The following is a 26,692-nucleotide window of genomic DNA, read 5'->3' on the forward strand; positions in this document are numbered from 1 at the left end:
TTGCACAAGGGCAACTCCACTCATAAAATTGTGACAATTTCTGATATTATCTAATGATTTCCTCTTCCTTCAAGATAAAAAACATACCCTCCGGAGGCTTCAGCTTCCACCCCTCCCATGTCTGATCCTACAGTGCAGCAACTCCTCCCTGGATGTGGCTGTTACTTCCAAGGATTTTGAAGAAGGGCATACTTACAGGACTTACTGGAAACAAGAAAGTTTTGTTTGTTTTTCTGAGAGATTTTGAAGCTCTGTATTCTGGTAACTATTTCAGAGATTTGGTAACAAGTCTCTTGCTAAGGTGAAACTAGGAAGCTAACAGTGTCGCAATAGGACAGGATCAGGAAGAACCTTGAAGACCCATTCAAGGTTACATCCTTGTGCTTCCAGAAAGATCTGAGAGAATGGGTTTGTTAGGCAGGAGGGAAAGAAGGAGAGCCTTTGGCTCTTTCAAGATCAGAGTCTGTGCATGTACAGAACAGGCAGCGGTGTGTACAGCACGGGCAGTGGCGTGCACAGCACAGGTGGATGCATGTGCACAGCACAGGTGTCGGTGTGCACAGCACAGGTGTCGGTGTGCACAGCACAGGTGTCGGTGTGCACAGCACAGGCGGAGGTGTACACAGCACAGGTGTCGGTGTGCACAGCACAGGCGGAGGTGTACACAGCACAGGTGTCGGTGTGCACAGCACAGGCGGAGGTGTACACAGCACAGGCAGCGGTGTGTGCACAGCACAGGTGTCGGTGTGCACAGCACAGGCAGCGGCATGCACAGCACAGGTGTCTGTGTGCACAGCACAGGTGGCAGCGTGCACAGCACAGGTGTCGGTGTGCACAGCACAGGTGTCGGTGTGCACAGCAGAGGTGGCAGCATGCACAGCACAGGTGTCAGTGTGCACAGCACAAACAGCGGCGTGCACAGCACAGGTATCGGTGTGCACAGCACAGGTGGTGGCGTGCACAGCACAGGTGGCGGTGTGCACAGCACAGGTGGCGGTGTGCACAGCACAGGCGGTGGTGTGCACAGCACAGACAGCAGTGTGAGCCTCTGAGAGCCTCACTTTTAGAAATAACAATGCTGTGTGTATGTGATGCCCACTCCCTGCAAAGGAATCCTAGGCCCATAATTCAAGTCTTGATCACCGGACTGTGGTCTAGTCATGCAGCAGGGACGTTGGGCATGTGGCTCTTGGCCAAGTGAGGAAGTGTTCTCTTGTAGTGGATTAAGTCCCAGTGGGATTTTTCTCTGATCAGTTCCCTGGGGACAGCATCTTTGGTCAAAGACAATCCATGATGCTCATTCTCTGACAATAAATTCCTATTGAGTTTTTAGTGAAAATGCTGAAACACACCCCGGGTAGTCAGGGACAAGAGTTGGAGGTGTGAGGAGACACAGAGGTGACAAGTAAGATTTTCCTCACAGAGTCCAATAAATTGTGTTCTGCAAGCTGGCCCTACAGGATTAAATTAACACACCCCACCAGCTCCCGTGGTCCCAATGCATCTGTATGCCACAGGCTGAAACACAAGCCCCTTAACAAAGTACAGCATTGTACTGCCAGCTCTCATCTGTGCAAGGCCGCGTCCAGGCTGTGCTGGCCCAGACAGAGGTTGCTTCTGTACAGCTGCCCAGTGAGACTGCCAGCTTCCTTCGCTGGAGAAGGTACTGTGGTCAGAGTACAGCTAACAGGGATTATTTTTACTGTTTGTGATGTCCCGCTCTGCTGGCCCTGGGTGAAACCATAAACATTCAATTTCAGAAGCCTTCTTCAAAAACCGTGAATTTAATAAGCTCGGCTCCAGACTCTTCCATGAAACTCTTAAAGGTGCCTCCTTCGTAGCGCTTCTCCTCATCCAGCAGTGAGCTCCCACATCTTGGGGTAGCATGACCTGGTCTGCTACAATGTAGCCTAGCAAGGCAGCCTTCTATCGAGACAGTTTGGATTGATGGATAAAATGAAAGATTCCTAACAGGCCTGCAGCGTGCCAATCCTGAGGTTGTCAGAGGCATTGAACAAGTTCTGTTGGAAAGAGCCTGGCCTAGATGTGACCTCAGGACAGCTCAGCAGATGGCCCTTCTTGTACAGCCTCCCGTTTATCCTCTGTGGTAGACATCCGTCCATGTAGACACGGGCAGGGGGTGTCTGTCCTTGGGAACATTGTGGAATTCTGGAGGAGTCCAGCACCTTTGTTAGAGAAGTCTGACAGAAGTAGCTAGTCGTGTTCCAGTCAAAGCAAGCTGCAGCGCTGGGAAGGAGATGTGTCTGTGGGGAACCACCTTGTGCAGCCGCGTTGGTGGGCTGCCTATTCTGTCTTCAAGTAGACGTGCTGGAGTCTCCAGACTCAAAAGCCCCCAGAGGCATCCCCTGCAGTCTCTGTCACCCTCACTCTTTCCTGATGAGCAGACATCCTTGACTTCACTGCCTCTGCCATGAGACACTTAGGAGAGATGTAGCTCCTGTTTATTGAGCTGAGGAACCACAGTGAACTGTGCTGTTTTCCAGACTGTGTCTCTTCTTGACTCAGGAGTAAGCTCTGCTCGGATCCCACATCCCATTCTCCTACCCCCAACGTCCCCCTACTCCTAAAGTGTGACTTCAAGAAGCAGAACAAATCTCCAAACAAAGCAGTCACTTTTGAACGCTGAAGCCTTGCTATGGGTCACATCTGTCTCCACCCCACACCTTTGCGCTCCATTCCAAACACTACTGTGAAGTGCTGTTGAGTTCTGTGTAGAAGTGACTTCACACTCAGGCATCAGGAGCTACATGTGTGATGACTGATGGGTCTTTCAGAACTAAGAATCCCGCACAGACTCCCCACGATCCCAAACCTGTGCTGCAGCATGAGGCCCTAGTGACCTCTTTCAGTCCAGCCCTGCTGCTGGCTGCCCAGCATCCCGGTTTTCACACTGGGTTCCTATTGGGATGGCTGTTGGTAACACATGCATTTGGCAGACAGAAAGAAAATGATGACCATATGAACGTGGAGAAATATGATTCTTAACTGCCAGTCTCTCCTTTCAGTCCCTTGCTATTGTCCTATCCCATTGTGTCCACAGTTAAATTCAAACTCAAGCCATGTCTCCATTAAGCACCCTTTCCTTGCCCCTTGATCCAGAGGCTCCCGCTCCCTTTATAAACTCATTCTGAAAACATGCTCACACTGCTAAGCACCCCATTTGAAAGTGAGCATCCCCTGTGCTCAGCATGACCCAGGCTTCTACTTCATGGAGCCTTAAGTCCAAGGGCAAAGTAGGTCTGTGAATCTTGTTATTTTCTCTTCTACTCCATGTTTACACGTGTGTTCATTGTACACGGTATGGCTTTATATGGACGGTTTCTCTCAGGTACTTCATGCATTCTGACTTCACGCATTCTGACTGTATCCACCTCTCCCATCCCCTCCTTGGGTTCCTCACCTCCTTTTCCTCTCTCTTGCTCTCCTCTCCTTCCCAGATCTGCCTTCTGCTTTCTCATCATGCTAAGATGATGCATCCAACTTTAATCTGAGCTCCCTCTAAATCCGAAGATGGCATAATGGCCAGATAATGACTTGGAGGCTCGCTCCATTTGGGAACACAAATAAACAGAAAAATGAGCAGTGTTCCAGATAGAGCCGCTCTCATATGCTTCATATAAAAGGATGATTATAGTTCACTTGGGAAAGCCAGGAGAGGATTATTTAAGAAATTATGCTAAGACAAAGTTGGCTATCTGTGCAAAAAAATAGAATTAAATATTTATTTAATACAGTTTTTCAAAATTAATTCCAGACCAATATGAAAAGGAATAATTTTTAAGAACTGGACACACATGTTGAAGAATAATAACCTTAAAAATCAAAGAACATTTTCTAAGATTTAACTCAAGGAAAAATAAAACAAATATTAATTTTATTTTATAAATAGGAAGTTATATGTTAAATATCATAAGGCAAATTAAGTTGCAAATGGTAACTGGAAATAATTTTCAACAATACATAGCATAGCCAATAAGATATAAAAAGCATTAAATCGATTAATAACATAAATAAAACATTCATAGAAAAATGACATGAATAAGGGAAATCAAATGGCTAAAATAAATGACAAAATGAGTAAGCTAACTTCATGTGCATGGAATGCTGCCAGCTACCGAGTCAGCAAGGCATTTCAGACATTGGCTTCTTCTCATCTGCCATGTACAGCAGAAGACAAACTCTTCCTTGTGCCCCTCTGGAAGACCTAATTGGTCTATGTTTTAGAAAGAGGGGGACGTTATGTTTCAGTGTTCTATTTTATTTAAAGTAGCCCCATTCTTTGACCCCATGCTGTTCCTTTTGGATACTGACCCAAATAGTACAGAAGCAATAAATGTGTTCAGACACAAAGGTGTACATTGTAGCACTGTCTGAGAAAGGATTCTTCTAAAATACAAGGAAGCCTGGCATTCCGAGCATCTTAAATGTGTTACACAGTAATCATCGTATTGACAGCATCTTGATAGACAACTTGGATACAAAATGCCTCACAAAGCTATAGTCACCCAAAGGGCATGGCAATAACAAAGTTAGACACTGAGACCGAGGAAAGGCACATAAAGCCCATTCTCATGTCGTGTGGCTTTAATAGAACAGAGCATCTCAGATAATAGAACACAACCTTCCTGGCCATAGTTTCCTCAGCCCCACCTTCACAGTTTGCTGTTTTGGCCTGTGGCATGTTCCCACAGCTGTACCCTGTTCCCTGCGGTTGTTGGTCATTTGTTTATGATTTCTGCACACACTGCTGTAGATTGTCCACGCTCTATGGATACCAAGTTCTGTCAGTGTGTATGCATGTGTTGTGTGCATGTGGTGCACATGCATGCAAGTGTGTGTGTGTGTGTGTGTGTGTGTGTTAAGCTTCTGACTTTTCCTCACAAATATCTCAGAGTGTCTATGAGGCTGTTCATTAAATAGTGTGCAGAGCCAGGCCCTCCATCTCCAGTCTCCCTTGCCTTCTGTCCTTGGTCCCCGGGAAGCTCAGGGTCTTCAGACAAGTGGCCCTCAGATGTCCAGGACATGGTGGAACTGTTGGTGTAGGCTAGGGTTTTGAAGCTCTGGATGTATCTGACCCCTGCTGTTTTGGTAATACTTGCCTGAATTCTGAACCCACCTTGCCCCAGCTCCTGGACATGAACATTGTTAAAAAGGGGCCTGGGCTCCTGAAGTTGGTAACAAATACTGACAATATTCCGGGAACATTGTTTCCAGTCCAGTTTCTTCAGAATTGGCAACACTTTGGAGTTGGCTACTGGGAAAGCTCTGGTGGTGGAGGGCTGGTATAGCCCCAAGTTTATGTCATCTACACAACTCTCTTACCAAGTTCTAGAAGATTCTCTTGAATTGACCTTACCAGCTTGTTCTTGTTTGATGTCTTGTTCAGTTGCTGTGATTATTAGCTAGCCTGTTTCCTTTGCTTGTGGCGGCATTTCCAGGGCTTTGGAAGGAAAGCCAGTCAGGGCCCCTCTGGCCACTGCCCTCTGGAGAGCAGTCAGTACTCATGGTACTCTGTAGTTGCTAATCTAGAGGTGGCTGTTGCACATTAACAAGACTCACCACCTTAGCTCCTATGACATGACAGAAAAAGGGAGTTTGGGATCACTTGGGTCTTATATTTACTGTATACTACATCTGCAAAGAAATGTATTTCCTTATAGACTCGGGCATAAAATGTCCGGAAGGCATGTAGGTGAAGTCCATCTGAACGGATTCTAATATATGCAAATATTTTCTTCCCTTTAGGTGAATATTTACAAAAACAAATAAAGCATAGCCATTTTGTGTAGCTAGTTATGACGTTTAAAATGACAGTCCTTGCGCTGACTGTAGAGCTCAGGATGGGAGTGCCATGGATAGACAGCCTTAGAATTCTGTGGGACTGAGCAGCCCCAGCGCTTGAGGGTTCCCTTCTCTGAACTCACAGGACTTGTTTGCAATCAGAGAAGTTAAAGCAGAAAGGAACCTACACCACTGACTTACGTTTGTCAGAGAAAAGTAGGAAAACTCTTCTTACCCCCAATAAAGTCCTACTGCAGAGACTTTTGCAGCTCTGATTTTTGCACTATTCATTTTCCAACTAAAATTTTTGCCATTTTTGTGCAATAGAAAACATATGAGAAAAATTAGATGGTCTGATTCATCCCTTGGAATAAACCGTGAAGCCAAAAGTTCTTCATTCAAGCTAGCTGCGTGTAAATCAGAGAAGTGGCAAGAATGTCTATGCATCTACCATTAGCAGATTTCACGAACAAGTTGAACTTCCTAAAACTTGCAAATCAACACTTCACATAAAGTTTGGAATTATTCTTACTGCAAACCAAACATTGGATCTCTATTTTGCCCTTCTTGTAATGCCAGAATGCAGTAGATTGAAAGGGAGTTCTGAGTCACTGAATCCAGAGAAGCGTGCACACACATACACACACACACACACACGCATGCATACACACACACACACACACATGCACACACACACACACACACACACACACACACACACACACACAGAAGCACACATAGACATGGTGAATCCAGATTTATAGATTTCCTTGCTTTACTAAATATGCTCCTGCCCTGTCTTTCCAGTTTTAGACATTGTATGGCATTTGGTAGTGAAATGGCTACTATTTAATGTGTCAAACTAGACTAGCATTGGAAGGCCAACTGCTGCTTGCTCTCCTGGTTTTGTATAATCTCCCTCAACTACACTCTGAGTTCTTTAACAAATGACACCACGGCATCCTTTAAAGGCAGTATCTTTCTGGCTAGCACCTTGCATTACAGTCACAATGACATCATCGATCAATGCAATTAAGTAAAACCCTTGCAGCTTTCTAATCCGTTTCTCTCATTATTGTCTTAGGAAATGAAGCTCACCTGAGGTCTCTGGAGGAAGAAAGAGAAAAAGAAATGGCACAGAAGCACAAATGAGTGTCCCCTGCCGAGCCATCCCTAGGGTGACTTTGATTAGTGGAACTTGGGGCCTTTCTCTGTGACCTACACTTACAAATGCATCTCTAACGAAAGATGATGTGCAAGGGTGCGTGCGTGTGTGTGTGTGTGTGTGTGTGTGTGTGTGTGTGTGCGTTTCTCTGTGCATATGTGAGTATGTATGCCTCTGTGTGTATTTGCATATGCCTGTGTGTCTCTGGATGTGCTCTGTGTGTGCACATGTGTGTGTGTTTAACGGCTCCAGTTAAACTGTGCCTCTCTCATCTAACCTTGCAGCAGCTCTTATCATCCGTCATTTAATTCTGTGAAGTGCTCAGGCTTTAATGCCTGCAATTCATTTTCTCTTGTTTTGTTTGAGGCTTCATTATTGCTGGGTAAAGAAAATTGCAGCTTATGCTCCACTTTGCTGGTTTAGTTGTTAGTGTGCGAAGCACAAAGCATGCCCCGAAACCGTCCGTAAATTAACATTAAGAAACCAAGAGAGCAAAGACAGCGAGTGCCTTGCAGGGGGATTAGCTTAATGCCGACAAGATGGACGTTTCTAGATGGAGCATATTTTAAACCTTTCCTTTCATTTTGTAATGAAAAACATAATTCAATTTGTTGTCTTCTTGGCAAGTATAAAATATTAGGTGAAATACAAACATGCCACATAAGTATCTCAAAATTTATAAATATGGTAACTAAAGCAGATTTGCAGCTTAGTCCTCCCCAGATCATCCCCTCTCCTGAGCAAGTGGCCTCGGAGCATGTGAGCTCACACGACCAGATTCCTCTGACTGCCTAACTTGGGCATCTCAATCAGCTCCAGCTGCGGCATGAAGACATTTTGAGTGGGAAGGGCCTTGATCTTAACTTCATTCCACCCCTATGGCTAAGTGCACACTTAGGGTAGCAATGGTCACTCCGGGTAAAAGCCCACCAGACACTGCACCCAGGGTTTTCACATCTTACTTCTTAAGTTGCTCTTTTAAAGGAAGGCACTGGATACGTTGTTGCTTAGTTGGGAAACAGGAGAGATAGGCTTGATACTTCTGATTCTTCTTCCAGGTCTGTGTGTCCCTCACCTACCCCAGAATGGGAATGCATTGTCTTGTACCGTGCCTTTCTTTAGACAACTGTAAGCACTTGATCCCTACTTTAAGTAGGGAACTTACCTATCTTATATCACACCTATGCAATGAACAAGTCATAAAATCACAGGAGGTAAGAATAAGATGACAGGACAGCCACCCAGAAAAAGAATTAAAGTGAACATTTAATGAGCGAAGAGCTACATGGAAGATACACACGAGAAATCACAGCTGGCTTCGGTATCTCCCAGGAAAGCGTCACTAGCTCACATGGACACACACAGTGACCGATTGATTGACATAGATTGTCTCACGCAACCGCATAGACACATGCTGGGGGTTTTAACAGAAAGTTCTGTATGCTGCTGGAAATACTAAAAATCCTTGAGAAATTCTTTTGGCAGCCTCTTACAAAGTTGCAAATACAAACGAATGTGTCTTATGAGTGTGCAAATGGAACTGGACTTCGTGTTTTAATGTGTGTCTCTCTTCTGACTGGGGTTTCAGCCTTGGCAATTCCAGGCAGGCTAGGGAGCTGCAGCTTTAGTCAGCTGCATGGTCTCCAGGGTGAAAGGCCAATCTGCTCTGCACTGTGCTGCCAGCATGCTTTGACTACACGTCTTCAGAGAATCCCTCAAGGCCCTTATAAAGGTTAACGTTCTGTGTCAGATATGTATGCTGAGTCTGTAGAAGGTGAGCTGGGAATCTAAACTCTAATCCAGCACTTTATGGCTCTAGATCTGTATGCCTTAGGAACCAAAGCAGGCTCTGTAAGAAGCTGTGCAAAAATGTGCCCACACTGGAACCTAGGAGATTCCATTACAGGTGGGTGACCATGCTGCCGCGCATGTCTACCATGTGGTACAGCATCGTGTGTTGATGCGAGAACAGGTCAGATAAACATCTCAATGGACATTCCCCAGCGTGTACATAATGAGGCAGGATGCAGCAGGAGACTGAATTTTGTCTGTGACGATGAAAATCCAGTCATGGTTTTGGGGTACCAACAGTATAGATGGGGATGGATAGGGAGGAGACAGGAGATACAAAATCTGTTTGCTGTTTAGGTATGGAGATCCAACCCAGGCCCTCACAGAGGTTATATTACACTCCTAACCCTGGAATACTTGTTCTGAGGCAATGAAATTTTCCTTTCTTGACAGAGGTACCTACATATCGGTCTATGTTTTCAGAATCCATAAAACCGTGGCTTTAAGAGAATTGCTGTATTGTGTGCACATCCTGCCTAACTGTGTTGACTACTGATGGAAGAGAAGAATGGATGAAGCTAGCTGGTGGTACTGTGTGGACCCAGGGAACTGGCACTTGCGACTCTGGAACCTTCAGCATCTGGGGCAGCTGCCATTCTTTCTCTGTCTGTTGAGATTTTAGGCCCATGCAGGAAGAGGAAGTTTACACACCTGTTTAGGGCAGTCCTGACATGGTCATAAGAAGATTCCCTGTGATCAGTCCCTCACAAATGTAGGTACATGGACTGAGCCCAGACACTGCCTTCTGGGCAGCTGATCTCTGATGTGGGATTCCCCTCTGTATGCTGTGATTATCATTAATGAATAAAAAAAACTGTCTTGAGCCCATGATAGGGCAGAACTTAGGTAGGTGGGAAAAACTAAACTGAATGCTGGGAGAAAGAAGGGTGGAGTCAGAGAGGAGCCATGGAGCTGCCGCTGGAGACAGATGTGCTGAAACTTTGCTGGTAGGCCACGACCTCATGGTGATGAACAGATTAATGGAGATGGGTTAAATTAAGATGTGAGAGTTAGAAAATAAGAAGTTAGAGCTAATGGGCCAAGCAGTGTTTTAAATAATATAGTTTCGTTGTGATTGTTTTGGGGCAAAGCGGCCAGGAACCAATAAACGGCCTCCTTCAACAGATCTCCCCTTCTTTTGGTGACAACATCCGCTGGCACTAAGAGCCACTTAAAATGATTGGGTACAAATGGACTCACACGAGCTCTTTAGTGTTCAAATTAGAGATCAGCTTTGAAATAAATTCTTTTAGACATTGTTACTGACAGTGTTGGAAGTCACATAAATCAAGGATAATCTTCTAGAATAAATTATATACCCATGGAATTAACATTGTAACTGTGTCTCTAGGCATGGGAATTCTAATTTAATATGAAATTTTACTGGTGAAGCATTTTAAAGTCTATTAAATCCTTCAATGTTTGCCCTGATATAATTCTTCTGTTTCCCAATTTAAAATGTCCAATCCTTTCTTTCTCCCTTTGTCTGTGCCTTTATTTCCTTGTTACTAAGAGACATTATTTTTCTTAAATAGTATTTTTATTGTATTTACTGTGAAAATAATGAAATAGCATGACTTAAGCAAATTCCCCTTTAGCGGGACATTTTCATGTGTCAGAACGTGGACTTGTTTTAAAACCTCTTGTTTTAGCCAGGCGGTGGTGGCGCATGCCTTTAATCCCAGCACTCGGGAGGCAGAGGCAGGAGGATCTCTGTGAGTTCGAGACCAGCCTGGTCTACAAGAGCTAGTTCCAGGACAGGCTCCAAAACCACAGAGAAACTCTGTCACGAAAAACCAAAAAAAAAAAAAAAAACCACAACCTTTTTGCTTTATGTTTTCCCATGTTAAATATTAGATTTGAAAACAAGAGCAGAGCAGGGTCTTGTCTGAAGTGATCACTCAGGCGTCCCCGATATCCAATGTGTAGAGCAAATCTATGGATGAGCAGATTCTTCACACTTTCTTTTTCATTAGTAAACTGTGAGCATACACAAGTGTGTTCTTTCCTTGTGGGAGAAAGAATGAAACTTGTGTACTCTGGAAGTTTGACTCTGTGCCTTGTCTACCACTAAGAGGAGCAAGCATGGGGTTGAAGATTCTGGGAACAGCAATATGAGTCTGAGACCATCTTCTTTGCTGGAAACTGGGCTAGGATGTCCTGGTAGAGCAGTGCATGCTCTTTATGGTTGAGTCGCCTCTCCAGCCCCTCCCTGATACCCTTTAAACTTAAGGCATTACAATAGCCCTGTCATCTTTCACAAAGACAAACAGGCTGGCACTCAGTGTCTGGCCTTGCATCATGTGGTGACTGACAGTCTCTAATCCCATTTGCTTGGTGTTTCAGAGGTTTCCACCCAGGTCCGATTGTCCATCATCTTTGCAGAGGCTGCAACAATCTCAAACAGCCTGAACTCTGATGCTTTCAGCTTCTGCAACTTGAGAACCCCAGACGCTAAGCTGTCTGCTACCTACGTGTGACTGTCTGTGTTGGACTCCAGTGAAGAGCCCAGTACCCCTGGAGCTGACCAGACTGTGCCATCTCCAGTGTGTGAAGAGCTTGTCTTTGGTTACTCATGTGTCTCTGTTGTGGAGCTACAGAAGGCTGACCTCGGGAGGACAGGGATGGAGCCAGGCTTCCCGTGAGGATTTCTCGTCAGGTCACAGTCACACCCCTGATTAGCTTTGTGACACTAGAGTTTTATTTATTTATTTATTTTTTTGATTTTTCGAGACAGGGTTTCTCTGTGGTTTTGGAGCCTGTCCTGGAACTAGCTCTTGTAGACCAGGCTGGTCTCGAACTCACAGAGATCCTCCTGCCTCTGCCTCCCGAGTGCTGGGATTAAAGGCGTGCGCCACCACCGCCAGGCTAGAGTTTGTTTTAATAGTCACATTTATTCAATACCATGAAACATTTGAAATATCACTCATCTTTCTAGCTTACATACAGTTTCTGTGGCTTATATTAATTTTCCTTTACTCAATTTACTTGATCATAAATTGTCAGTTGATATTAAGAGTCTAAATTGCTCCTTATCTGTCCTTAATTTGACATCTAGCAAACAAACAAGAAACCTGTATCACACACCGAGGCATGCTTTAAGTCATCAGACATTTTATGCCTTGAACTAGCACACAGTGAGCAATAAAAAGCCTTAAATTGTATAAAGCAAAGGTGGAAAGAGTCCCAGGTGTAAGGAGAAGAATGGCTAAGCATAGTGGGCACCGTTGGCAAGAACTTCCTTCAGCGACAGGGATATGGGAAAACAAGCTGAAGGCCACACTCACAGCAAAGCCTGCCTGCCGAGCAGAGAAGACGGGTTCTACTGTAGGACCCTCCCCCTCTGCAAGCACTTAAAACCCATAACACGCCAGCCGGAAATCAAGTCTTAAAAAAGTCAAAGAACTGATTTCAAAGAAATAATATTTTAAAAAACCCTACAGTTGATTGAAATTTAAAATTATCAATAGGATTGAGAATTTAAAAACACGTTTAAGCCAGACATTAGTGGTGTATGCCTTCAATCCCAGCATCGACAGGCAGAGACAGGCAGATCTCTGTGAATTTGAGGCCACCTGGTCTATAGAGTTAGTTCCAGGATGGACTCCAAAGCTACAGAGAAACCCTGTCTCAAAAAACCAAAAAAATGTTTAAAATAAAATGGAAATAAAATAATTCATAAATAATAATAAAAATTAATATTTGATGTTGTAAAAATTTTAAATGTTTGTATTTAAATAAGTAGCTGACTGGAATACTTCCAAAAAGGGAAGGCTTAAAGTATAAAGCTGTAGACACAAACATAGGAAGTATTAAGTATTTGTTTTTTATTTTAGTGTGTGTATGTTCAGGTTGTGTATGTGTGCATGTGTGTGGCAGGGCCAGAGGTCAAACACAGGGGGCATTCATCTTCAGAAAATGTCCACTCTCTTTCTGGAGACAGATCTCTCATCGGCACCCGGGGTCTGCAGACTAGAGTAGGCGGAGTGGCCTGTGAGTCCCAGGCATGCACCTGAGTCTATATCCTCAGTGCTGGGATTACGAGTGCAATCTTACACTCAGTTTGCCATGTGTGCATTGAGGGTTGAACTCAGGTCCTCATGTTTGTTAGGCAAGCATTTTGCTGACTGAGCAATCACTCACCTAGTACCTTAAAAGATTAAATATCCATGGGCAGCTCATCTACAATAATCCTAGGGAAATAAAGAAGTTGGCAAATAAAAAAATCACAGAAATGATTAAAGAAAATTAATTTACAATGGTAGAAATAAAATTAATAGACCATAACTCTTAGAAAGAACCAATAAAATTTCTGGTATACAATTTAAAAATAAGCTTAGAAAACTAGACAAATGTTATAGATAGCTCTGAGAACTTTAAGAGGAACACAAATGCTATAGTTATTAAAAATAAGAAAGTACCAGTCTATCAACTTTGAAATAAATTAAATCCATAAGAAGAGATAATGCAACTAAAAAGCTCAGAGCAAAAATTGTCGTATATGAACAGAATTCTACCTAAACTTTTTTCATGTCACATACAAACAATTTAACTTGAAACATTGAGGATATTTCAGCAGAAACAACAAAAATGACACTGTCAAATCAACTTGTTGTCAAGTTGAAGGCAACATTTTAGTAAAAAAACAATATAATCTTAATCTACCCAACATGAGGAATGGCTAAAGCATCCTGAACAATAAAGATGAAAGTTCTACTTGCCCATCTACCATCCTAGCATGGGGAATATACTATATAAAATTAAACATATTATGACAAAGAAGTCATCTCGGAACTGTCAGGCCAAGAAAACCAATCAATGTGACTGACTTAAGAAATAGCGTAAAGTAGAGAATGTACAGGATGGACTGTGTAAGGGGTTAATAAACAATCACAGTTGATGTGCTTAGTATTAAAACATTAATGATATGAGTTATACATAACCACAGCCACGTTCCACGCTCTACTTAGGGATGGCCTAGTTTGAGGGAATAACTGAAACCTCATCTCATGAACTTTCACAGGATAAGAAGCACATCACAAGGTAATATGCACACATAATTCATTAAATTTGTGTAATAATTGGACCTATTTTGCTCTTAAAATATGGGAGCAGAGAAAAAATGTAGAACTCAATAAAAATCAATTAAAAATGGAAAAAATATCCAGACTTTAATGCGACTCCAAAGAAAAACAATTTTATTTATTTATTTTTTTATTTGGTTTTTCAAGGCAGGGTTTCTATGTGGTTTTGGAGCCTGTCCTGGAACTAGCTCTTGTAGACCAGACTGGTCTCAAACTCACAGAGATCCACCTGCCTCTGCCTCCCAAGTGCTGGGATTAAAGGCGTGCAACACCCCCTCTCGAAAAAACAATTTTAAATCCTTGGCATAGCACATCTCAAATGTCTTCAGCATGCTCTTTATGAGGAACTGTTGAGAATGCTTCCAGTGAGATCCTGGAGGATGCTTCCAGTGAGAACCTGGAGGATGCTTGCTGTGAGATCCTGGAGGATGCTTCCAGTGAGAACCTGGAGGATGCTTGCTGTGAGATCCTGGGGGATGCTTGCTGTGAGATCCTGGAGGATGCTTGCTGTGACCTCCTGGAGGATGCTTGCTTTGCAATCCTGGAGAATACTTGCTGTGAGATCCTAGAGGATGCTTGCTAGGAGATCCTGGAGGATGCTTTATGCTAGACCTACAAGACTGGCCTCACATAGACATTTCTGCTGCCTAAGAGTCTCTAAGCAGAAAAACAAGCTTTTTGTAAGTATATAAAAAAAGCTTGATATAGGATCTAAAATTATTATAAAATTTCCAACATCAGAAACTCAACTTAAAACTAAGAAAACTCAAGAAGAACTTCATGTGTACTACATGCTGTTGAATGGTGAGGACACGTAACTTTGCCTCCAGGACAAAATCAAAGCAACACCTAGGGATAATAAAATACACAGAAGGGTCACAAACCTTCTGCAGGGGGAGCCTTGCATCACCAAGAAGGCTAACTTCTGAACTACAGACTCAGAGGCTTTGGGGAACATAATTTTGCAGATCTGTGGAGAAGGGACAGTTCTAGCGTTGCTGAGACAAATGGCTGACCTCGGGGAACAGTAAAGTGGAACTCAACCCATCCTACCACTCTGTGCAATAAGTAAGACAGTGGGACACCAAAGATGCTGTTAGGAGACACCTCCAATTTATATTTGTGGCCTCAGGGGAAGAAATGATTTACAAAACAGGACATAAAAACCACTCAGCTGCAATGAAATGAATAACTTGTGCTCACCAAAAGCATCATGGAGAGAGTAGTGAATAGGGCCCACGTGGCACAAATGGCCACAAGAGGTACTGGCCTAGATGGGAGTCTATAATGACTACATTGTTCCTATAAAACAAGCTGAAAACAGGCTGGTGCAGGGTGTGCACAGAATTCCTGTCTGGATGCAAACGAGAGAGCAGATGACTTCGCAAGCATCCCTGTGGTCATCAATCTGCCTCTGGTTCTGTGTCCTCCCTGGGTACCTACCCTGCTCTCGTTTCATCCTAAGACTCCCAGAGGAGCAGGCCTCAGGCTATTCAATTACTAAATGAATAGACAGAAACCCCAATTTCTGTCTCTGTGGCTGCTGGTTAGTGGGTATCCTGGCCTGGATTATGTCCCCCAAATATATGCATTGAATTCCTGATTTCATAACATCAGCGGCTGCACTAAGGTCTTTGGAGGCAAGTCAGTTAAGCAAGGCTGCTGAGAGTTACTTCCAATTAGTGTTATAGGTATCTGTCTTAGAAGAGGAGATCTGACAGACAGAACACAGGGCAGGCATTAGCCAAGAAAAGGCTGCATTAGGACATAGCAAGAAACTTCAACCAGCAAACTAAGGAGGAGGCAGACTCTGGCCTGCTGACCCCCAATCTTAGACATCTAGAAGAGAACTGACGTCTGTTCTCTGAGCTCCAACCTGCAGCATGATCCCCATTTCAAGGGATCCAACAGCATCTTCTGATATCTGGGCACCAGGAATGCATGTGGTGCACAAACATACATTCCGGCAAAATACTGATACGTAAAGTAAAATGATTCATAAAAATTATTGAATTGAACATTCAAGACAGATGACATTTATGCGATACAAATGAAACCTCAAAAAATTCATTAAGACTGAATCTGGGGTGGTGATACATGCCAGCAACCCCAGCATGGAGGGGGTTGAGGCAGGAAGATGGTGTGACCAGCCTGGCCTAGTGTGTTCCAAGACATTCAGAGCTATATGACAAGACTTCTTGCAAAGACAACACAGGGGAAGGTGATGGAAGCCAAGTGTACTTGAGTCAAGGAGGCAGTTTTGCTGGTCCACCCTGAGCCTTGCAGTGAGCCCATAAAGAGACCCTAGTTGGGAGGGATGTTCCTGGGCACAGTAGGAATGAAACAGGCCAGACTTATGTCAGTGTCTTAGGACTCAAAGGCAGGAGCAGGTTGAAGGTGAAGGGATGAAAGCCTGCAGAGAGCCCGCAGCAGAGCCAAGCGCCAGCTAGCACCAGAGCCAGAAGGCTCGTGGAGGGTCTTCCTCTGACCTCCCAGGATTAGAACATCAAAGGAGACTGTTAGCAGCATTGAAATGGGATCTCTGTCATCTGCACAGGCTATAAAAAGCATCTGATAAATGGAGATAAAGATCCACATGTTAGTGTGGCTTTAAAAGGGGCTAAGAGACCGTATGTGTTTATTTCTTGCAATTTTAAGATGCCTTGACATGGCTGTATTAAAAGTGATGTGTGTTAATTTTATTTAAAGTTTTACGAAGCTGAGTGATCCTATCACATCGCTCCGTCCCCATTAAATATGTCATACTTTATAGTTTTAAATTTTTCTTTTTAAATGCAGTGTTTATTCAGCTGTATAAACCACCGTGGTTGTAAGTGGTCTTAAGAGCTCATTTTCAGCTACAACATAAAAAGGGGGGGGGGACTCTGAGCTCCGAGCTCTGCCTTCTCGAGTGCATTGGCACAGCATGGAGCTGGGACCGAGTCTTTATACCGCTCTCACAAATCATTGCCAGACACTTGTTAAGAGCCCAGCACTCTGGGGACTGGGCTAGACGTTTTCCACACTGCCCTGACCTGGAAGCCAATGGCTCTTTGCTGGACTTGGGTGACAGCGTGGCCCTAGGCACACCTGTAGACAGACCCACTGTCCTCACTATCTCCAGAGACGAGAGCTGCCAGGAGCTTGTCATCATCAGGGCTTTCTATTGACGTTGCTAAACACTTAAAATGTTAATAAAACAAAGAACACCAGAGACAGGGCACACTGGGGTGTTGAGGCCCTGTAGTAGCTCTGGGGGTTTTCTGGAAGATCCTATGGGGGGAGGGGGGAGGCGCTAAGAAAAGCCTCTGCCAGGGCTGCTGTTCGCTTTCCTGGGACCAAGCATTTCCCTTGGTTTAACTGAGATAAGCATCTCTTAAATCTCTTCAAGTGTTTCTGGTGGTGCAAAATTAATGTCATCGCGCCTTTCCACAAGCTTGGCTGCAGCACGGTTTTTATCAGGGAAGAGGGAGCCGAGAGAAGGAGCCGGTGCTTGCCACCAGCTTCAAGCATGAAGTCTTTCCAGGAGGGACACGGGTACCAAGCATCAGCCTGTGAATGTGAACCACCTGTGTTACCATTGCCTTCTCCCTGTCTATCAGCCTTCCATCACTGAAGAAGTAGACAGAGAAGATTCCCCAGGCTAGTCAGGCTCACCCCACCTTGGGTCCCCGTGTTTACCTGTGAACTCTGGGAGTGGTCTCACCAGAGTGGTGGTCTCGCGGTTCCAGTGAACCAGTCTCACGGGCAGAACTGCTGGGGGGCTCACCAGCTCTCCTGTCTGTGTGGCCTGCAGCAGTGAGACCCAGGAGCTGAGCTGGTGCCTGCTGCACATGGCACAAAATGAGGCCACTGACTGGAGCATTCAGAGCAGTGTGGCCACAGTGAGGATGTCGAGTGTCAGGTGGCTCCTAGCTTGAGAGCTAACCACAAAGGTGAAAGGAGTCACACGCTTGAGATGGGATGTATTTCCTCAGGTCCCAAACTGGAGCTGCTCCTCCCCCGCTCTTTCTATGACCAGATGTGGTATACCAGCTGCCGTGGGGGAGCATGAGGAGCAGTGAAGGGGAACGGCCACTGGACCCTGCCCCTGCTGGCCAGGTGAGTGGTGCTGGCAACCCTGCCCCCCTGTAATAGCAACAGTACTCAGAGTCACCTACCCAGCCCAAGTTAGTAGTATTTTTTAGTTTATTTGAAGTTAAAATATAAATTCCATCATTTCCTCCCTCTACTCAACTCTATCCACTTCCTTGCCCTCTCTCGAATTCATGACCTCTGTTTACTTGTACACCGGCACACATGCATGTGCACACATGGGATATTATTGGTACATAACTATATGTATATATATATATATATATTTGTTTGTTTGTTTGTTTATTTTAAAATATATGAATACAACCCACTCAGTCCATATAATGTCACTTGCACATATATGATTTGGGGGTTGACCAGTTTGTATGAATAACCAATTGGGGAAGATTATTCCTGCCATTCTCTGTACCTCTGTACCCCTGAAAGAGGGAAAGCTCACAGGGTCCCAACCCTAAAACGAAAAAAAAAAGAACAGGGGTACTTTAGGGTTGGGACCCTGTGAGCTTTCCCTCTTGCAGGCTAGAGTGTCTCTTGGTGGTGTTATGGTTCAGGTCTTGCCTAAGCAGCCATGTTGATGAGATTTTACAAGCATAACTTCTCTGTCACAGCAGACTCCTGTCTTTTACGATCTTTCTGCCTCTACTTCGTGATGTTCCCCAAGCCTTAGGTTCGGGAGCTGCGTTTTAGATGCATCACCTGGAACTGGATTCCCCGTGGTCGCTTGTTCTCGGCAGTTTGATCGGTTGTGGTTTTCTGTAATGGTCTCCATCTGGTGTAAAGAGAAGTTTCTTTTATGAGGGGTGAGAACTACATTTATCTGTGGGTATAAAGATAAATATTTAGAATGTAGTTAGGAATTATACTGGTTTAGTAAAGCAGCGGTAGAACCAACTCGGTGATTTCTTTAAAAATAAAAGTACAGAGTTGTATAACCCAAACCACCATCCAATTTTAGTCCATTCCCCTTCTGAAGCAGTGTCCCCGCCCCCTGAGTTCGCAGCTTCCAGGGCCCTGCTGAGTTTCCCCAGGTCGGGTTTATGTACCTCCTCTCCACTCAACCCAGAGCATCTTCGACCTACCCTGTGGGAACAAACTGCTCATTGCTCTTGTTACCCATCAGCCCTCATTGGCGGATAAACCACAGTGTGTGTCTGTTCTTTCACCATTTTTATTATTATGGATATTGCCACAGTGAACTCTAGTGTCCGTGTTTCCTCGTGGGCATGTCTGTATTTTCTGTATGGCCTGATAAAGTAGGATAATGAAGTACATAGCAGACTATGGATATGATTCAGGAATGTCGATACTCCAGGACCCACGCCTCCACCCCAGCTTGAGAAATGCATCGTTTATATTTTGAAAATCAGCTATGTGGCAGGGAAGTATATATCTTAACTAAGGGAGCCATTTTAGGGTTGTCAAGAGACTTGACTCTAGAGGGGCTCCCAGGTGTCCATGAAGATGTCCCCAGCTAATTTCTTGGGTAGCTGAGGAGAGGGAGCCTGAAATGGCCCTATCCTATAGCCATACTGATGAATATCTTGCATATCACCATTGAATCTTCACCTGGCGATGGATGGAGATAGAAACAGAAACCTACATTGGAACACTAGACTGAGCTCCCAAGGTCCAAATGAGGAGCAGAAGGAGGGAGAACATAAGCAAGGACGTCAGGACCGCGAGGGGTGCGCCTACCCACTCAGATGGTGGGGCTGATCTAATGGGAGCTCACCAAGGCCAGCTGGACTGGGACTGATGGAGCATGTGATCAAACCAGACTCTCTGAACATGTCGGACAAGGAGGGCTGACTGAGAAGCCAAGGACAATGGCACTGGGTTTTGATCCTACTGCATGTACTGGCTTTGTGGGAGCCTAGTCTGTTTGGATGCTCACCTTCCTAGACCTGGATGGAGGGGGGAGGACCTTGGACTTCCCACAGAGCAGGGAACCCTGACTGCTCTTTGGACTGGAGAGGGAAGGGAAGGGGGAGTGGTTAGATGGGGAGGGAAATGGGAGGAGAGGAGGAGGTGGAAATTTTTAAGAATAAATAAATAAATAGAAAATCAGTTATGTGTCTTTTGCTCCCCACCACTGGGACAACACCCCCTACTTCTTTTGTATCTTGCTGTGTATACAGTATGTGATTTCTTTACCAAGGAGACAAATTGTCTAGTCACCCCAGACAGCACACAAATTAGAGTGACAGGAATACCTCCTCTGGCCTAGCTTGACGAACCAGGGAGTTTAATTGCGGTTACTTGTAGGTGCATGGGTGAGGAGATTCCTACAGTAATATGGCCACCTTAGACATGGTCTCCCTGCTGCAGGGCTGTCCCCATAGCAACCACAAACCACTTGTCTATCTATCCTTGGGGCGGGGCCATGGCATCATGGTCTATCCCCATCATGGAATTTAATGGGCACCGTCTTACAGGTCTTCTTCAGGTAACCATCACTGCCAAGAGATCAAGACACCAACACCCACATGTTGTCTGGAGGACAGCATCCTATGGCAGCACACATTCCTCAAAGGACACAGAGTCCATTCTACTTGTGCCACACAATGGAGTCATGTTATTTGTGGCTTTCTTGTATCTCTGCAGAGTGAGATTTATGCAAACAAATATATGTGTGTATATATATATGTGTGTGTGTGTGTATGTATTATGTATGTGTGAATGTATATGTATGTGTTTGTGTGTATGTGTGTATATATGTGTGCGTATGTGTGTATATGTATTGTGTATGTGTGTATGTATATGTGTGTGTTTGGTGTATGTGTGTATATATGTTTGTGTGTATATGTGTGCATATGTGTGTATATGTATTGTGTATGTGTGTATGTATATGTGTGTGTTTGTGTGTATGTGTGTATATGTGTGTTTGTATATATGTGTGCGTATGTGTGTATATGTATTGTGTATGTGTGTATGTATATGTGTGTACATATGTGTGTATGTGTGTATATATGTGTGCATATATGTGTATATGTATTGTGTATGTGTGTATATATGTGTATGTGTGTGTATGTATGAGTGTATATGTGTGTATGTGTGTGTAAATGTGTATGTGTGTATGTGTGGTATATGTGTGTATGTGAATTTGAGTATGCTCCTAGGAGGCTTTCTAGGTCTCAGGCTAACGTTTACGCTCTGCTACATATGAGAGATCTATCTGAGACATATATGATTCACAGCCCCCTAGTAACATGTGGGATCCCAATGATTCCAAACCTGAGCTTCATCTCTTTACTTTTTTCTAACCTCATGGGAAAACACTTGTTGTTGCCTCTGACAATTTCCATTTGTTTGATAACAGACTGAACACACCCCATTTGATTCTGGCGTGTTGACTTCTGTTTAGCAAAGGCCCAGCTAGGACTCTGCCATGGGTTTGGAATTCCACTTCTGTTCCTACCTTGCTCTTTCTAAATGATTTAGGATTTTATTATCTCACAATTGGCATTATGTGGATATGAGACAATGCTACGCTTTGTTTCCACCTCAAATGGGTATTTTATCTTTTCTTCTAAGTCAATTTTAAATAAGTTTTCAAAACAGGAACCAAAATTTCCTCACCTTTGTTTATTTTTTAAAAATTATATGGACTATTTTGAGTCTCTGTGTTTTCATGGAAATTTTCAGATTGGTTTTTCACTTGCTGCGAAAAGCTTGCTGGTGTTTACACAGACACCAAATTGAATATAGAAACAAATTTCTTACAAATTTCCATCTTAGCAGCAGTGATCTTTGCGAGCCAGAGTGCAGAGCACAGCTCTTCTTAATGGGCAGTGCTTGGGTCTCCTTTACCCTGTTTTACAGTTCTTCCTGGAGAACCGTACTTCAGGTGCAGGTTTGATTCCCTGGTCTCTCTAGTAGGGCCTATTTACAAGTGGAGGTTGTACCATCTTCCCTGTGTTGCTAATTCCAGCCTTCCATGGCAAAGTAGGAGGGTAACTGTGGACTACATAAAACCTGTCGCTTTTGTCACACAATGCCATGACACAGGACCTAGCTTCCCACCGCTTGTGAAGGGTTTTACACCGTCCACCATGGTGGGTCACTTTGTAGTTGAAGCTGTGCTCATTCTGAGTTTTGGTATGTATTAGTCACTTGTTTGCTGCTGTGACAAGATACACAGCAAAAACAACTTAAGGAAGGAAGGGTTTATTTTAACTCACAGTTCAGGGTTACAGTCCAACATACTAGGGAAAACATGGCACCAGGACCCTGAGGCAGTGAAAAGGCAGAACAGTGAATGTAGGGGCTCAGCTTGTTTCCTCCTCTTAATTCAGTTCAGGACTCCAGCTGAGCCCCCACGGTTAGGGTGTATGTTCTAGCATCAGTTATCTCAATCTAGAATCTTCTCATCTCAGTTAATTCCGTCTAGCTTCTGCCTCACAGATGCACTCAGAGATTTATCTTCTGAGCGATTCTCTGGTCTGTCAAGCTGATAATCAGCATTGGCTATCACATAAGGTATTTTTGTCTTCTGTGATCACACTGATGGATATAAGTATTGTTCTAACCACACATTACTTCTCTCAGCCGCCTCACGTGCTGCCTCAGACATCGGCCTCCTAGTGCTAAGTGGAGATTTCTGCTGCAGTGTGCACAAGGGTTGTCTGTCCACGGTGTTCCTTTAGAACCATGTTTTCTGTTTGCTTCTTTTTAAAGATATTTTTGTATCAGGAAAATATTGGCTTCACAGAGTCAGTTGGGAACTCTTTCTTCTTCCTCTATTTCCTGGCAGTTTTGTGGGGAGATGGGATTGCTTCTTCACTACTTTTTGGAGGTGTTTGCACATGGAGATAACTCTACTTGAGTTCAGCTTCTGCAGGAAGCACATTTTTCATTACTTCATTTTCTTTGGCATAGAAATGGCTAAATGTCCTATTTTCTATGTCATTTTGGTCTTTTGTGACTCCAAAATCTTTTCCATCTTATCTGAATACTTAATGTATTAATACAAGGAGATCCCTGTATTTATGGGGGTTTGTTTGTTTGTTTTGCTTTTTTTCTCTAGCTCAGAATTTGCTGATTTTGGTTAAGCCTTTATAAAGTGGATTCTGGCCCATGGTGGAGAGCATCATGGTATAAAGCGAGTTTGAAAAAGTGATGTGGGGAGACAGGGTTGGGGGGCTCTGGCTCTGTCACTGGAAAACATTAACCCTTCTAAGTGCCTCAGCCCACTGGCATGATTACTCCCTGCTAGGACTCCCCTGTTAGAAGTTTCGCCCTCTCCCAGTTTCTGCACACTGGTGTCCATGGCCTGGAGGATAAACACAGATCACATGTACTCACAGTATGTGACATGTTAGGCACCTGTGAGTCGCTAAATATATGTTAACTGTCATGCCACATGGACACTATGAATGCGTATGTCATATATTAGCATGCACATGTGTTACTCATATTTCATATTTTATACAGCAGATTGAGATCTTTGGTCTTCATACATCTTACTAACAATATAATGCTTGAGAGATTGGTAACTATTCTATAGCATATTTGAAACATGAGCTAATGAAGCATCTGCTCACGAAACATCAGGAAGTCAGTACTCTTTAATAACAATCAAATCTAGTTTAGATACGCAAGATTGAAGTGACAGCATTTCAATTATTTCCTATTTCAAGAACATTAGATCCGAACAGAGAACACATATTTTTTTCAGATGGATTTGAAAATTCACAAGGCTGATATTTGTCATTAGAAGGGTTCCAGGAATTTGAAAGCTGAAACACTTAAATATATAACTCTGATTATTAGAGAATTACACTAAAGTTACTAAGCTAGTCTAAAAATCCTCAAACATTGGATCATTCAATAATGAAATTCAGAATACAAAGGAGCCAAGGATGAAAAGCCATGTGTGTTCAGTTTATCTCTGAGACTGAGCTCTGTGGTGAAGCAGGGTGCCAACACATGTGGGTGAAGCTGAAGCAGAACATAGGGTGGATTATGGCTTCAGCTAATTATTTAGGGGAAAGAGAGGTACAGAGCAACGGACTTGCCCTTCATTTTAAGGAACCAAAAGAAAAACAAAATAAGCTGGCCTAAAACAGCAATTGATAAAGAAGATAATTCAATAAAACAAAACTTACAAATAATAGAATTGCCAAGAATCTGAAAAATCAAGAAAATTAATAGACTCCTAATAACACTGACCAGGGAAGGATGAGAACCACAAGCTAGTAATATCAGACATAACAGACAAGGAGGGATCAGTACAGAACCGACAGACAACACAACACTCTCACAAATGGATGCAAATATATCAACAGTAATACTTTAACACTTTGACTAAATTGGTTTAAAATTTAAAAACCAGTCTATTAAAATGGTCAGAGTAATGAAACAAAACAGTTGTAAGATAATCTAGCAATCAAAGTTAAAACATTTGGCAAGATGTCCATTTGTGATTTAAAACATTCAACACACTAGACAGAGATATAAATTTGTTTTTTTATCATAAAGTACATTTACAAAAAATTTGTACAGAAATTTCATAGTTTATGATGAGATTTATACATAAAGCCTTCAGCAGCCTATAAAATAATGAAGTAGCAAGTGGATTTAATGAAAATTGTAAGGTCAATATGTAAAACTCAAATGTACTTTTATACAACATAGTGAAAACTCAAATGGAGACATAGACCATAAAGAACCACTCACCTAAAAATATTATTTAAAATTAAACACATTGTCTCATAATTACTGTAAGGCTTAGCTCAAGTTTTTCCTTGTCAAGCATTGTGTTAAAGCAGTTTGTATTTACCCCCAGGTAAAATGAGATGGATAGAAGCTACCAGCATGTCAAGTAGAATTCTCAATATCAGCTCGTGGACGTGTCAGTGGGGTTTGGTCCCAAACAGTCGCTGCACTTGTGAGCAAGGCAGATAGAGCTCCAGGCTTTCCTACATGTGTGTTCCTCTGGCTTACACTAAAGGTCCCTATGGGGGCTGCACTGCTCCCAAGACCGTCCTATGCTTTCCCGTGCAGCCATGAATAGGCTCTATTCAAGTGAAGATCCCATCCACACGTGACATCTCTCCATTTATCCATCCATCCACCTTATATAATTTTGCTCTTGAACAAGGTTAAACCTCTGGCTTTGTTCTCAACCCAAGTGAGAATTTTACTTCCCTGTCTGTGTGTCTTTTTCCGCTGTCTGTGAACATGGTATGAATATACAGGCAGTGGCTCAGAAGCTCCCATGGACAGAATAGTCCAGCGGACATGGGAGCCACAGGCTCCAAGGGGAACTCTTCCAGAGCCTTCTGGAAAAACTGCTTCTTTTCCATCATAAAACAGGAGTCGGATGGAAACTCCGCAACTGGCAGTCTCAGTGCAGACAGCATGCTCTGCATGCTTCTTATCTGACTTTTATCTCTCCCATAAAATATGTTACGTTTTGTTAATTCACACATCCTGGAACAAGCACTGTGTACGTCCCCTTGAAGGGGTGGGCAACGGGCATCCATGACTTGCTAATTTTATTGTCATCTTTGTCTAAATACCCTATATTTTCAATCTTTTGTGTGGTCGACAAAATATGATGAACAGAACACTACCCTCATTTCTCCCGTGTGTTCTCTTACACACACCCTTCACATTAATGCTCTAGGCCCCCTAAACAACTTCACCCCAACCTTCACTTAATACATACATGATTTTATGTGACTTATAAAAATCTAGGAACCACAAATGAGAGAAACCATATAATGTCTGTCTTTATGGGACTGGCTTAATTGGTTTGACATGATGATCTCAACAGTATTTCCCTGCAAGTGACATAACTTCATCTTCATGGCTGAAAACACTCCATGTGTCTAGGCCACAGTGTCCTCCGTGTCTCTGCTGTTGACACCTAACGTGGTTCCATCACTTTGCTCTCACAGAGAGTGCGGCGGCGGACACTTGTGTCAGCTAACTTTATGATAGTCTTTTCACAACCCCATCTGCTGTGGCCTCTCCCTCTTCTATATTTAACAACATTGATTGGGCTCTTTTGTGTAAATACCAAGGAGTGGTGGATCAACTTTTTAGTTTTATGAGTTTCCTTAAATTGTGCCGGGTCAGAGTCCTGCCAGCATCCACTGGGGTGCCATCTGAAAGCATCCCTGTGCTGGAAAGCATACTTTTGAAAGAAAGTTCCTGTTTGCAACTATCTCTGCATTAAGTAAATCAGAAGTTCCTGGGTACATGGAAGAAATTCAGATTCTGCCCCGTATAATGCAGCCATCACAGCCTCTGCCTGAGCTCCAACTGTGGAATGTCTACCAGGGTGGCCTCAGTGTTCTCCGAATCACCATAGCCTTGTACTACAAAAGTGACAGAGCTGTTTGATGTAATTGGAAAATCACCACTGTTTTCATATTAGAATCCCCAGCACAACTCCATTTGAAAACAGTCTATGTCTGCAAGCGTTTTCAGACAAATATTATAGACAAAGAGGCTGCAAATTGGCAAGCCGAGAGTCATCTGGTGACATGTTCCAACAGCTACTTTAGAAAACACACCAATCAGCCTCCTGTCAAGATCAAAGGGTTCAGCACTGTGATCTGACATTGAACTTGGCAGTGACCTGCTTGGAATGAGAAGAGTGACCTCTAACAGGCCCAGGCTTCTTCTATGGCTTCAGGCCTCAGGACCCACTCCCTTCGGCGGAGTGACATTGCCTCTTCTCAGC

This window comes from Microtus pennsylvanicus, chromosome 1 (genome assembly GCF_037038515.1).
Source record: "Microtus pennsylvanicus isolate mMicPen1 chromosome 1, mMicPen1.hap1, whole genome shotgun sequence".
NCBI classification, from domain to species: Eukaryota; Metazoa; Chordata; class Mammalia; order Rodentia; family Cricetidae; genus Microtus; species Microtus pennsylvanicus.